Source organism: Triticum urartu, chromosome 3 (assembly GCF_003073215.2).
Source record: "Triticum urartu cultivar G1812 chromosome 3, Tu2.1, whole genome shotgun sequence".
NCBI classification, from domain to species: Eukaryota; Viridiplantae; Streptophyta; class Magnoliopsida; order Poales; family Poaceae; genus Triticum; species Triticum urartu.
Window position 1 is genome coordinate 315,980,189 of NC_053024.1, and position 11,215 is coordinate 315,991,403.

Below are 11,215 nucleotides of genomic sequence, written 5' to 3' on the forward strand. Positions count from 1 at the left end.
CTTCATCGTTTTCATCACAACTTTTCGCTCCGAACTCTGATTTGAGTGTTCTTTGGCTCGTTTTGAAGCTATCGACATGCCCGAGGTCCTCACCTTGGTTTCACCACCTTTTGACACCATCATTTTTTGTAACTTTGGCATCTTTGCCTAGGGCTTCCACCATATCATCCGCATAACCACCAACGACTTTCGCAACCTAACCAATTTTGATCCCCATTGCATTTGAGGTTGTTTGAGTAGTGATTTGTGTCTCCTAAGGTGTTTCGGCTACTTAGGGATGCTTTCTTCTTCATCAACCACCACCATAACTACCGCATAACCTTGCCCACCATACACTTTCACCACTCCAACTTAACCCAATTTTGTTTGTGTTATGTGTTGTGTCTCCTAAGGTGTTTCGGCTACTTAGGGACCGTGATTTCAACTCCGACACCATATATAGTCAACTACCATAACCTCCACTTTCGCATTGCTTACTCCAAAACCCATCATTGCATTTCCACAATCCCTTTGAGCTTTCGCGAAACCACCACCGCTTTCTGCTACCACCGTTTGACATTTGAGATTTTGAGTTCGCGGTTTTTTCGTTTCCTAAGGTGTTTCGGCTACTTAGGGACGAGTCTACATCATCTTGGTATCTACATCAAGAACACCGCCACTCATCATCGCCACGGACGGTAACCTCCATATCATCTTGGTATCATGGTATCCCTCCATTGTATATTCCCTTGCCACTGCATTGACAACTCCTAGCCCATTTTGTGTCACTTGCCTATCGAGACTAGCCATTGAGTATTGCCGGCAACGTTATTTGTGCACATTAGTGATCTATATCTTCCATTGCATACATACACACCATACCATCTTGGTATCGTCATATCATCTCTTGTGTCACAAGATTGTTCCCGTATATACACAATTACTATCTTGATTTGTGCATTGTGCAAAAATGGCCATACACATACAAAAAATATAAAAAAGAATAAGCTTTTAAGCAAAAGAGAAAGAGCAAAGAAGCTTGTAATCAAGTGCCATAGCATAATACCACATTGCACATAAGATTTTCATATCCGATCATCTTGAGAGAAACATCGGGAACCATACATACATAGCATACTTGGGATAGAAAGTTCATACATTTTGCATATTATAGGTTGTGCACAAGTTTCATATCCGCCTATTGAGCAATCGTGTCAGCGTCTCTTTAGAGTTGTGCAACATGAGCGTTTTCCATGGATTTCACATTTTGTGCTCATCCTTGGTGTAACACCCCGAGAATCATGCTACGGTGATCTCCCCTTTAATGATACCATGTCATCATGTTTTTCAGACTAAATCGCCACTTGATGAAAATCAAAACCCAATTCCATTTGAAATACAAGTCGAATATTTACTTCTTCTGTCATACAAACAAAAATGTTTGTGATGTTGCAAATAATCCCCAGATATTTATCATGTTGAAACCAACTTGGTTTGACTCAAATTCCTAGGAAATTAATAAGTGGTCCAAAGCTTTTAAATTGGCTTTTTCAAAATAAGCAAATATTTATAATTTTCCAAATGATGTGAAACAATGTGTGTGGTCTCAAAATATTGCAATACTAATTATGTGGCCATCTACACTTTTTATAAAACTGTTTTGCTAACAAATTAATATGCAAAACAGAGTTATAAAAAAATAGGAAGCAGAAAAGAGAGAGGTGCTACTGGGCATTTGGCCCAGCTAGCTACACAAAATACCCAGCCCACCCCCGCTTGTCCATCCGCCGGCGATGGCCGTGCGTGGCGGCCATCCGTCCCCTGCCCCTGCCTACAAAGCCCCCCCGGTCGCCTCCCCGAAACCCTAGCGCCCTCCTCCTCTCGCCCCCATCTCCCTCCCTCGCGCTCGGCCTCGTCGTCCTCCTCCGCCCCACCTAGCCGTCGCCGTCATCATCACGGCCACCGTCGTTTTCGTCGCTCGGCAGCACATCAAGGAGGTCCGGTGTGGCCTGCTTCGTCCGTCCTGAGCACCAAACCGAGTCGAGGCGGCCCATACGCTCTGCATCGTCGTCGTCTCCTCGCCACGACCGCCGTCTCTCGTCATCAAATTCGACGCATCCCGGCCACCCCGCGCTCGCTGACCTCAACCACAAACACCAGGGTGAGCATCCCCTTCGATTCCCCCATGTCTCCGCTTCGATTTGTACCCGTGCACGCCACCCTCCGTCATGGCCGAATCTCGGCGTCCGCGTATGCGCTCATGCTGCTGCTTTGCTGCTGCTACTGCCGCTATGTTGCTTGCTGATGCTACTGCCGCTATGTTGCTTGCTGATGCTACTGCCGCTATGATGCTGTTGCTGTTGTGTCGTTGCTCCTCTGCCCGCGCTAGCTGCTACTGCTCCTTCTACCGCCGCGCACCTGGCCGTCCGTGCCCGCCTACGCCTACACTGCCGCTCTACTGCCACTGCTTGCTGCTTGTACTGCTGCTGGCTGCCCCTTGTGCCGTCGCTGCTGTTTGCCGCTGCCGCCGCCGCCTGCTGCGTCGCTCCTGTTGCTGCCGATACTGTCTGTCGATGCCGCTGCTCGCTGCCGCCGCTGCTACGGCCGGGCATGGCCGAGCTGTGAGTGTAGTGTGTGTGTGTTCTGCATAGTGTGTGTCCGTGCAGCTGGACATGGCCGTGTGCGCCCGTGTGTGCTGTGAGCAGCGTGGTGTGGTGTGTGTGCAGCGTGGTGTGTGAGTGCGCCGTGCGTACTGTGGCCGGCTGGGCTAGGCAAGGCCCTTGCTTAGATTAGTACTACTAGGTGCGTGCGTTCTGCTAAGTTAGTCTAATACTAGCAGATGACATGTAAGCCCCTTTAAATAAGTTCGGTTTATTTATTTGTTTAGGTAAATAATCTATGACATGTGAGCCACAACTGCCCTTTGACTAGTCAAAATTGATTTAGTCAATTCGGTTTAAGCTAAATATAATAATTCCATAAATTCAAATAAACTTTGAAAAATCATATAAAATAATCCGTATTTTGAATGAAAAAGTAATATACATGAAAGTTGCTCAGAACAACGAGACGAATCCAAATACGTGGTCCGTTCGCCCGCCATATGTCCCAAGCATAGCGAACATGGAACATTTCCCCTCCGGTCATCTATTTGACGCAGGTCCGGAACCGGGAAAACTTTCCCGGATGTTATCCCCCTTCGCCGGTATCGTGTAGCACCGCGTTAGAACACGTCTAGCTATGTCTGTTTTCCTGTTATGCACTTGCTTGCTATGTATTTACTGGTTCTCCCCCTCTTCTCTTCGATTGACCCCGTGGGCGGCTGCCCATGCCGCTGTGATCGACTACGTCACCGACGACCTTCCTCCTTGCCAGAGCAACCACGCAAGCCCCCCCTTTGATCATCCCGATATCGTCCATTTCATTCTCTCATGATTGTATTAGATTTTACTACTGTAATTGATTGCTCCTATTCTGATGCATAGCCTGCATTTGTAACCTGCTTATTGTTACCTACCTGCTTATCCTAAACTGCTTAGTATAGGTTGGTTAGTGATACATCAGTGACCCCCATCATGTCCTTGTTGCCCCTGCTTCATCTTTGAAGACCCGATCAACGGGATCGAAGACCAGGCCCCGACACCGCACATCACTTTCCCCTTAGTTGCTCGACACTACTGGGTTACTATCGAGTGTCGAGGGTGAGACCTCTACATCACCTCTGATGTTAACTCCGTAGTGTAGCTATTCGGTCGTGGTCATCGAGGGTGATTCCGCCTTAACCACTTCCGATACGACTCTGTCGTGCAACCCCTCAAGTGTGAACCTCGGGGGTGATTCCTCTTACGTTCACCTTGATGATTACCTCGAATGGAATTCACCGAGGGTGACTCCTCGGGTTTTCCCTTTGATGTTTGGACACATGGATACTTGGACTTTACCACTGTTACTTGGAAAGGCGGGTCGACCCTGAGGGGTACCCGCGAGTGATGCGGAGACGGGTTGACCTGGAGGGTGCCCGCGAGATAATTACGAGGTGTGGCCGGGCATTCCTAGCCCTTGCCGCAAGTCCTCGAGACGGGGCAACGGGGTCACATCTTTCGTGAGTCTCTGCTTGTTATCGCGCGTTCCTAATCCACTACGATTTGAATATTTGATCCGAGGGGCCTCTGGCCTGATAGCACTAACCATCACGTGGGCATAGTATGGGCGTTCTATGTCGTATACATCAGCCGAAGCTTAATAGACGTCAGCGATTGAGTGGCGCGCGCCGGGTTGGACTGCGTAAGCACCTGCCTTGTTGAAGGAGGTAGCTAGGTCTGCTCACCGGCCGCCCACGCAACGTGCAGGAGTCTGTGGGGAGATGGCCCATGACCCCTGGGGGCATAGGTTTAGTCCGGCGTGCTGACCTCTCTATTAAGCCTAGGTCGGGTTGCGGCGTATTGTTTGGCCGAGGCCGGGCATGACCCAGGAAAGTGTGTCCGGCCGGAGTTAATCGAGCGTGGTGGGTAAGTTGGTGCACCCCTGCAGGGAAGAAAACATCTATCGATAGCCTGTCCTATGGTAACGGACACTTAGAGTTGTATCCCGATTGATACAACTATAACTGGATACTTGTGATGAGAATTGGATTATGATGAGAACTAGATAGTATGGCTTTGGGATTGCTTTCTGGCAGGGAGTCGAGAAAGGATCTCTGGCCGAGGTTGATAACACTTCTACTACTTTACTTTATGCTACTCTACTCCCTCCAGTTGCTGCAAGATGGTGGTTTCCAGAAGATGCTAGTCTTTGATAGGCTAGGCTTTCCCCTTCTTTTCTGGCATTCTGCAGTCCAGTCCACAGATACAACCCTTTTCATTGATATCGATGCATATGTAGTGTAGATCCTTGCTTGCGAGTACTTTGGATGAGTACTCACGGTTGCTTTGCTCCCCCTTTTCCCCCTTTCTTCTTCTTTCCGGTTGATGCAACCAGATGTCGGAGTCCAGGAGCCAGATTCCACCTTTGACGACTGCTACTACCCCGACGGTGCCTACTACTACGTGAAGACCGCCGACGACCAGGAGTAGTTAGGAGGCTCCCAGGCAGGATGCCTTGCCTTTTCGATCGATGTTGCTTTTGTGCTAGCCTTCTTAAGGCAAACTTGTCTAACTCATGTCTGTGCTTAGATATTGTTGCTTCCGCTGACTCTTGTGTTTTTGAGCTTATGTATTCGAGCCCTCGAGGCCCCTGGCTTGTAATATAAAGTTTTTATTATTTTAATTTATGTCTAGAGTTGTGTTGTGATATCTCCCCGTGAATCCTTGATCTTGATTGTACACATTTGCGTGTATAATTAGTGTACGATTGAATCGACGACGTCACACTTGGTTACACGATCCCATTTATCTATCCGTGTGTGCGTTTCCGTGTGCCATTCATTGCTATTGGTCTATTTGTTTCACTTGCGAATTTTTGAATCTCTTTCAACATTATTGACTCTTGCTAACATTTTGCATCAAATTTTTGTGTCACTATCCTCGCCAAGCTCCACTATAAGCCTTATTTGTGTAGGTGTGAGAAATCAACAAGATCGGTACCAATTGTGCTATTTCCTTGTTACATCATTGAGTGATCAATGATCCATTTTCAACATCGGTCAAAGGTACATTTGGTATAGTTCTTCTCTTTCTTCCACTCATATTTGCTCGAGTCTTGTGATGAATAGGCAAGGCATTTCATCTCCGGTCTTTCACAACAACGACGGCGCGAACAACTACATCATCAAAGCGTCCATCTTTGATCTACAACGACAAATGCAAGGTGCACAATCAAGATTGCGAGAGCACATTGACAACCTCGCCATCGACATGCGACACTCCGAGCTACGTACAAGAGACTACCTCGACAACAAGCTTTCCGCACAAAAGGAGGAGGAAGATGGAAGGATGGAGGAGATTCGAACCTTGTTGATCAACCATTCTTCCCCTTCATCATCCTCAAGGCGATGGCGAGAAAGTCGATCATCTTCAGAGCGCCCATGCGATGCAAGCTCAAATCGTCCACGTCCACGTCTCCATGGTAACCATCATCACATTCGTGATCCACATCGTCATGAAGGGAAAGTCACCTCCAAGCAACATGTGCATGATGACGATGAACGGCATCTACTACGAGCTCAAGTACGACAATGACACCATCAACATGAAGATGCTCGAGATGCGCCTACCTACAAGTCCCAACAAGCTCTACATCAAGCTACGACCAAACTTCATGAGTACAAGAGAAGACCACAAGACAAGCACCACCAAGAGGACGCTACGGCTACTACCACCACCACTTCGGCATCTTCGCCAAGTGCTATCAAGGCATCTTCGCCTTTGGACGTACGACATCTTCGCCTACTTCCCATGAGTTTGCCTACATTGACATCTTCAACAATAAGGCGACCACCTACAAGCGAGGGTGACACTTCCATCTTCGGAAGCCCCTCAAGAAAGATGGCCGAGCATGGGAATTTCTCTTCGGTCATGGAGACGAGCTACGAGGTGCCACATCATATGGGCCTCCAACAACAAGACGGCGACAAGACGGTTGAGCAAGGGCCATCCCCTTCGACCACGGCGGCGAGTATGAACCACTTCAACAACATGAAGACGATGCCCATATTGGACTCATACTCCGAGTCAAGCTACCCGAGCGCACATGAGACCTTCTCTTTGATCTCGGAGGAGAGTGATGTTTTGCCACATCCTACAACATTCATCTTTAGAGGCGTTATGGATGAGGAGGTTGAGCATGGGACTATCCCTTCAACCAAGGCGGCGATAGGAGTTGAGCATGGAGACATTTGCACCAACATCTCTCCGACACCCACATATGACAAGATGCCCCAATTCCCATGTGAGGAGAGCCACCCCACCATGAGTGATATGAGTGACTCCCCCATATGTGACATTGAGTGCATTTCCTATGAGAGGATGAATGTGACCACCACTAGCCCCACACTTGAGAGCATACTACACATCCTATGTGAGGATGAGAGCCATTTGAGTGACTCCACCAACCATACGAGTGAGAGCATTCAAGAGGGAGTGAGTGATCCACAACACTTAGTGAGTGAGGTAGTTGATAGGGCATGTGAGGCCACTATGATTTCTAACGACTTACCCTCTACTTTGAGTGTGTTTTCTTCTTTGGTGCTAGGTCTCCTACATGATGACATGCCTATCCTCGATGAGTCCATACCTTCAATGGAGACGGCGATGGCCATGGTGGACGATGATGCACCCCCCACATGGTTCCATCAAGATGAAGAGGAACACGACTTGGTCTTCGACACCTCACCTAAAACACATGAGCGATGCTCCAAAGGTAACATAGGTGATGGTGCTTCTCTTATCCGACTAGTGGACTATCTCACCAATGATTGCTTGCATGATGATGATCACCCCATGGATTCATCACATACTATGTCTTGTTTCAATATGCCACCCATTTATGGAGAATATGATGATGAGCATGTTGAATTGCCTACTTGTGATGATATGCTCCATAGGATATCATGTGAAAATTCTATTGGTCACGTCATGTTTGATAATCCTTTAAACTTGTCATATGCTATGAGTGAGATCTCTCATATTGCATCATTTCAATCTCAACATAGTAACTATGCGTGCCCCATTAAAATAAATCTCATTTGCACTTATGGCATAGATGACGAGATGATGGTCATTGGCTTTTGTTTTTCATGTGATAATATTGCCATGCTTCCTTTACATGATTTGCGCAATTCATCTAATATACCATGCCATGATCACATAGAACCAAATATGCTTTGTTTTGGATGTTGTCAATATTATCCATGTGATGTTTCCATTAATTCTCATGAGGAGATCCCCATAGTTTCCTCATACATATTAGGAGATTTTGATGCATTCCATACTTTGCATGATTCCCATAATTGCTTGCACCATATGCATTCCATGAATAATAATGCTCTACTATTTCTCATGATGCATTACACAATTTGAGTCTTCATTATGCTACACATAACAATAAACCTATCATGATGGATGACATGTTTCTATATCACACATCTCATTTATTTGAGCATTGGCTATTTTGTGCTAACCAACACATGCACGTGCGCATCATGATGGATGATGTGTACATATACCACACACACACAATTTTACCTTTGCCTTTGTTTTGTGTAGGTACTCACATATACTCGTCAACCTCTCAATCCCAAGAGTTGACGAAACAAGCTCTTGAGAGCAACGACGATTTGGGATCCCGTTGACTATTCTTACCATCGTTCTCTTCGCGCAACGACTACGCGCATCTCTTCTACTTGGCTCTCACACGGCTATGGACTATCTACCATTTGTCACCTTATGCCCATTATATCATGCTCACTTTGCATGTTATGCCTATTTCTATGTCTTTGCCATGCAAGTGTGACCCTTGTTTGCATTTACCCATGAGCCACCATTTTACTACTATGTGGATTTGCATGCTTGGTGGAGATACTTGTTGCTCACTTGATTTGTCTTGATCATTGTCTCTCACTTGATTTGTCTCGATCATTGTCTCTTGTCTCCATTATTTGCATCTCTCGTATCACCTTGTATTGTATGCCAACTTGCTATGCTTATTGATCTTGCAGACTTGGACATATTACTTGTGAAGCTTGCTTGTTTACTTGAGTCTATTGTCCTTGGTTGTAGTTGCATCATATGCTTTCATACCATACCACACCTTATCCTTTCTTATGATAAGAATGATGAAAACACTTGTTGGGTATTTTACCATACGAATGCTAGGTGTTGCATTTGCACTAAGCTCATTTGTTTTTCCGAATGTTTGTCATGTTCTTTCATTTTGAAGGATTCACAAGGCGTTACCATCACGAGACATATTGGTTATGTGAAGGCATACACGATGTGCAACACCAACATTTGCGAGAATCTCCTAAAGGTGAACTCCTTCCCTTTGAGCCACCCTAAAATACGCATATTAGATGGGTCATTCTTTCATTGTTGTCTCCTTCTTATCTACATGATACATCTATTGGATGGAGGACCGACATTGGAGATTGGCTCTATGGACCTTCACATTGAGGAACGCTCGGACTTCTTGGATGCACCTCCGGAACTCCACTCATGCCATGACATCGAACATCGGTACATCAACACTCCTTTGACACATTGCACCAAAACATACATATTTGTTGATTGTGCTCCCACATGTCATGCTCGATGGACATTTCATACTTACCGCAAGTTTGCACCCTATGCATGGATTGACACAAACTATGATTGCCTTGTTGCATCTTGTATTCCATGTCATCCATGATATATGAGCTTGTGCATTTTCTTAGCAAATTTGTTGTGATCTTTCTTGATGGCATATTCATACATCATGATCATATTGCCTATCATCAATTGCATGATAACTTATTCATATTGAGCATCCATTTCCATATTCATGCTATTGATAAACTGTCTCACTATGACATCATTTTGCACCGTGGTTGCATTGATCATATTCACAACATATTTGTGTGCGCAATGAATTCTTTTGCTCCCATGAACTCTTTGCATATCACTCTATATCATCTTGATAAGCTTCATGTACTTTGTCACGAACAACCTTGCTGCATGAACTCATTCTTACATCTTGGACACTTTGTGTGCGCTAACCATTGTATTTCCAAGTGTATTTTGTGTTTGTTCATTTTGCATGCACCACTTACCGGAGACACCTTGGAGTACTTGGATTGTACAATGCCTTCCTCTACGTCCAACTACAAGTCCGTCAACGACAACCGTTTCCATGGTGATGAGGATCACGATCCGAGGTCGGATCTTTCCCAAGGGGCGGAGATGATGCGGAGCATCCTATGATCATCCCCATGTACACTATGACAAGACCTCAACCTCGAGCATACACCATTGGACACAAGGTGAACTCGTTCCTAAACGCTTCCCCTTTCCATTCGAGTGAGACATGGTTGCTAACTAAGTCAGGGATACTATGTGTGATCAGGTACATCAACCATCCCGAAGAAGGAGGAGGAGCAACCAACGTCAAGACTTGTGCAAGGTTTCTACTCAGCCCGGAGCTTCCGACCATTGCCCAGAACTTCTGGCCCCCGGACCTTCCGGCCTGCCCGGAACCTCCGGCCCTCGACACTCTAGGCGACGCTCAGACGCGCCAACTCTCTGTCCAGCCTGGACCATGCCTGGAACTTCCGGAGCCCGGACCTTCCGTCCCTACCTGGAACTTCTGGCCTGCCTGCGCGCAGAGACTCGGGCCAAGGCCCATGTACTTGTTTCGCCCCTCACTTACCCCTTCATGGCCCTAGACTATATATACTCCTCCACCTCCACCATTTTAGGGTTAGCATTGTGTTAGCTCATATGTGAGATAGAGCTTTGCTCATCCATCTAGATCTACTCCATCGCGAGGGACCGTCACCTCTTCGGAGAAGATCCACTTGGATTCAAGACCCCTAACGGGAAGACCTCAAGACCTCCTCACGGAGAAGAACCGGTTACCTATGTATCGTCCTTTCTTGGATTCGGATCGTGTATCTCTTTATGTTTCGAGGATCTAGCATATGTGTGACCGTATCTTGTTGGTTTAAGTGATTTCCTCTCGTGTTTCCCCTTGTTTTCCTCTCATGTTCTTCGCGGGATCCGCTCCTTTTGTGAAAGATCTGGCGTATAGGGTTCTACCCTACATCATGTATTCTGTGCCAAATTGTTGGCATGCTGCACACGCGGTCGACTGACACGGGCCGGCCCATTCAGCAGCGAGGTGCGCGTTCACACATCCCAATTTTGGGAATGTTCTCAAAGTTCCTAGCCTGTTTTCTTATTTTGGGCACCTTCTAGAAGGTTGTTAAACCACATTTTCTTTTTCTTTATTTTCCATTTTCGAAGTTCCTTTTCTTTCCATTTTTATTTTTCCCATTTTTTTATTTTTAGGAATATTTTATTCTTATCAAATGTTCAAGATTTTTTTTGCATTTAAAAAAAATTAATCATTTTTCAACAAATGTTCCTGGTTCAAATATTTCATAAAAAATCATAAGTTCAAATATTATTTGCTTCTTTTACAAAAAATGTTTGAAAATTAAAAAATAATAGAATTCCAATTTTTTAAATGTTAGCATTTTTAGTTTTTGTTCAAAAATTTAGAAAATGTTTGTGAATTTCAAAAAATGTTCCCACTTAGAAAATAT

General features: G+C 45.7%; 1 long non-coding RNA gene across 1 annotated transcript; it reads left to right on the forward strand.

Annotated features, from left to right (window-relative positions):
• The first annotated feature begins 1,758 nt into the window (after nucleotides 1–1,758).
• LOC125543903 lies at nucleotides 1,759–5,369 on the forward strand. The gene is made up of 2 exons (XR_007299030.1): nucleotides 1,759–2,140; nucleotides 4,957–5,369. It is a non-coding gene; the product is annotated as an uncharacterized LOC125543903 (long non-coding RNA).
• Nucleotides 5,370–11,215: the final 5,846 nt, after the last annotated feature.